This window comes from Uranotaenia lowii, chromosome 2 (assembly GCF_029784155.1).
Source record: "Uranotaenia lowii strain MFRU-FL chromosome 2, ASM2978415v1, whole genome shotgun sequence".
NCBI lineage: Eukaryota > Metazoa > Arthropoda > Insecta > Diptera > Culicidae > Uranotaenia > Uranotaenia lowii.
The window spans coordinates 334,124,514-334,128,241 of NC_073692.1; the positions used below are offsets into that span (position 1 = coordinate 334,124,514).

At 34.5% G+C, this 3,728-nt stretch overlaps 1 long non-coding RNA gene across 2 annotated transcripts; it reads right to left on the reverse strand.

Moving 5' to 3' along the window:
• Positions 1-654: 654 nt before the first annotated feature.
• Positions 655-1,530, reverse strand: LOC129743815 (uncharacterized). Of its 2 annotated transcripts, none has more exons than XR_008736689.1 (3): positions 1,429-1,530; positions 1,225-1,353; positions 655-1,159 (listed from the first exon to the last, which is right to left on the reverse strand). It is a non-coding gene; the product is annotated as an uncharacterized LOC129743815 (long non-coding RNA). The 2 variants fall into 2 exon arrangements; XR_008736688.1 differs by having other exon boundaries at positions 1,419-1,529.
• Between the last annotated feature and the right edge of the window lie 2,198 nt (positions 1,531-3,728).

A 3,728-nucleotide genomic window follows, 5' to 3' on the forward strand; every position in this document is an offset into this window, starting at 1 on the left:
ATTGCCTGAAGTTAAACAGTTTTCACAAAAATTTCAATTTCAGAAACAGTTTGTATACACTACCGTGTTAAAATTCAGCTATCATCACCCTTTTGTTAGTTCCATAAGTGAAATCCAGTTGGCGTTGCATGTCAAGCAGCTTTGCTGCAAATCGCCAATTGGCGATTTGCAGCAAAACTATTTGACATGCAGCGCTAACTAGATTTCAGTTATGGAACTAACAAAAGGGTGATGATAGCTGGTTTTTAACACGGCAATGTATATAAATTGTTATTAAAACTGAACTTTTTAAAGAAACTACCAAATTTAAGAAAATAACACTGACTGCATTTTGTAAGAAAATCTGTATTTTTCTTATTGAAATGCTTTTTTTCACAAGCAAATAGAGTTTTTCATGGTAATTCTTAAACTTGAAATTTGTTCTCAAGATACGTTTCAATTGCAAGTTACTGAAAACTCTTCATCAACAAAGCACTTGAAGGGACAGCATCAGTTCTTTGAGCTGACGTGTGTTCAACTTCAAACGAACTAACAACGAAAAATAAAAAGACTGTTTTCTAATGCGACTGATTAATATATTTTTAATATTGCGTTTCTGATTCGTATCAAACCTATTGTTTTTTTTCGTGTACAATCATTTCAAAGCACAAGTATTGATTTACATGAGTTCTTCGTTGATTTCCTAGCTTTTTTCTGAACCACCAATTACAATAATTTTCGAAGATTTTGATTTCTTAACGTTCTTCTAACATTTGAATAATTTGATATCTGCTATCGATCGGAACCTCCAACAAAACATAAACGGTTGCATCTTTGGTCGTTGTGGTTTTTTCCCATTCTCGGTTTTTTTTTCTTCTATAGGATGATTCATCCCAATCGTCTCACTAGGCTGAAGTTTTCTTTACGCAGTTATATGTTTCTTTGAAAAATTATATCCGAAAAGGAGCTTTGGAATCACGTGCATCGACCTCAATGATGGTCGCGATATATTGGCAATTTCTTCTATTTATCCTATTGCTTTTTGGATTTGGGAAGCATCATAATCAGGCTTCCCTTCAAACGCGAGCCTGTTGCGTGAGACTATCTAGCTTATGTAATTCGAATGCATGTTGACGTGGCGTTTGGTTTTGTGGCTGAGCATATCTCTTCAAAACTTTATCTAAAAATATTATTCGAAAATATAGATTTTTCGAAAACTAACTATTTTTAAGGATATTATCTTACGAGCGGTTTCTTGACAATCCTCAAGAATTTCCTTATCCTTGATTCTGAAAGTCTGCACTTGAAGTAATCGTACTTGAGGTTGGCTTTCCAGACCGCTGCAAGCTGCCACAATATGCTTTTTCCGGGAAACTAAAAATTAAGAAGATTTAACAACGAACAGATTTTAAAAAAATATGAATTCTATCGTTATTTACATTTTCTTACCATATTATCCTATCCAATATTAGTAAATTTATCCACAAACTCTGGAATTTTAGGATTTTCTTCAATGTTTTGCTAAAGTGTTATGCGTTTTGACATTTGAGTCCATAACATCATCATTTTGATCGCAGGGCCCTCTGCGAGTCGTTTTGTGCTGCAAATCGCCAAATGACCACGCAGATAATTTTGTTTATGTTTTATTTTTAACATAGGAATTTCAGCCTACTCCAACTTTTCTTCGTGTTGCAAAGTACGTTGCTATGGTTCTCAATTTGTATTGTTTTCTGCCTAACGAAGTCAGCTAACTTATCGTGAAAGATATTATGAAAAAATAAATGATATACTTATGTTATGTCGTTTCCGAAGAAACGAATAAAAGTACGACAGTATAATGTGGAATAATTGTCAGATCGGGACACAAAGTTTCGGTGATTTGAGCTTAACAGTTTTCGCCAGAAGCTTTCGAAATTTTATCTAAGACAACTAAGGTCTTCTCGATAGCATTTATTCATGTTCGTAAGAACTTCCCTCACATGGAGGCGCGTTTCATGTGTCTTTCAAGTTTCTGGGGTGTGAGGAATATTCCTGCAATTATAATATTTGCTGTCACTCATTACAACTACCGTGAACCAATTTTCATCTCAGTCCAAGGGATAATAACGCCAATATCGCAAAATCATAACAGTTGATATGGACGACCCCTTTGGCCTACCCCTGTTTCTAAATTTGATACCTGGAATCGACTGCTCGTCTTTCAAAACATTCATGTGGAAACTTTCATCAAAATCCGATGAATGATGACGCCATTATCGCAATAATATTAACAGTTGATAAGGACTTTTGTCGACCCCTGTCCCTAAATTTGATACCTGGAATCGATTACTCGTCCCTCAAAACAGTCGTATGCTAATTTTTATCAAAATCCTATGTTTAATATCGCCAATATCACAAAAATATTAAGTAGTTGATATGGACGACCACTTTGGCCGACCCCTGACTTAAAAAGGGGTCATCCGAAAATCCAAAAACATTTTTCATCATTCCTGATCCTAATGAGCACCCATGCCAAATTTCAGCTCTCTAGCTCTTAAGGCGGCTGAGCCTATTGAAGACAATCATACAAACGAACAAACAAACGGAAATTACTTTTTATATAGGGTGATTTGCCGATCGTTGAACAGCTAAGCACATGATTTTGGTTTCTATGCAGTATTTCGTTCATTTTTTTTCTTGTCGAAAATACTCATATAGGCTTGGTCAACAAGATCCAAAAGTTGAAATGCTCGAAAAAGTGACATCAAAATTTAAAAAATCATTTAAAACATGCTGTTTTTATCCAATAGTTGCACAGGCAAATCTGATGTTGTTCCTAATGTTGTCCGATTTTTTCCAATAGTTGCACATCTTGAAAGGCTTTCAAAGACTCAGCCGCCATGTGGTCTAAGTAGCTGATATTAGAAACGAAAGCTTTTTATGAGAACTTCTAGTTCAAATGCAATCCAATTTGGAGATGACCTCTTTTGAAGAAGGTCGTCCATAAGAACCGTCCGATGCCCACTGGGGAAATTTGGACCAATAATCCAAAAAAATATCGAAGCCACGAGTTTCAGAGCCTGGAATAGTAAATATCTTACGTTAAATTTTCTCAAAAATTCAAATCTGCCGTCAGACTAGACCGTACCTATCTGAGTAGAGTGTTATTCGACCTTGTTTACCCAGTAATTAGCTATTTCTTTATATGTTCTTGCAACATGAAATTTTAAATCATTCCATAATACAAACTAAAAGGTTTTTGAACGCGTGATATATTTTAAAGGGACTATTTGTTGATGAAAGGATAAAAGGACAAGATCTGTTTTGTCCCCCTTTACCCCTATGAAGAAAATGTCATTTTTTTAAAAATTGTTTTTTATCTCACTAAGAAGTTGATTTATTTTAACACACTGAAAATCAATTTAAAGCTTAGAAATGCTCTCAGCAACGCCCAAAGCTTCAAACGATTCGACTGATTTATGACCAAGATATGCAGTTTTGTATGAGAAAAAAATAATTGATTAAAATATTTATAACGCGAAATGGGATAATTTGTAATGAATGTAACTCCTGTAGCATTTCAACAATCTTCAAAAAACACTAACTGACCAGGTAATCTTCGTTTTACCTGTAAATAAACCAACGAAATAAATGTTTTATTTTCATTCAAACGTCCTTAACTTCATCGTAACAAAATTTTATGTCTCCGTCCCACTTAAAATTGACTTTGTTTGGTCCCCTGCCATAAAAGTGAGATTCTTTAAACTATT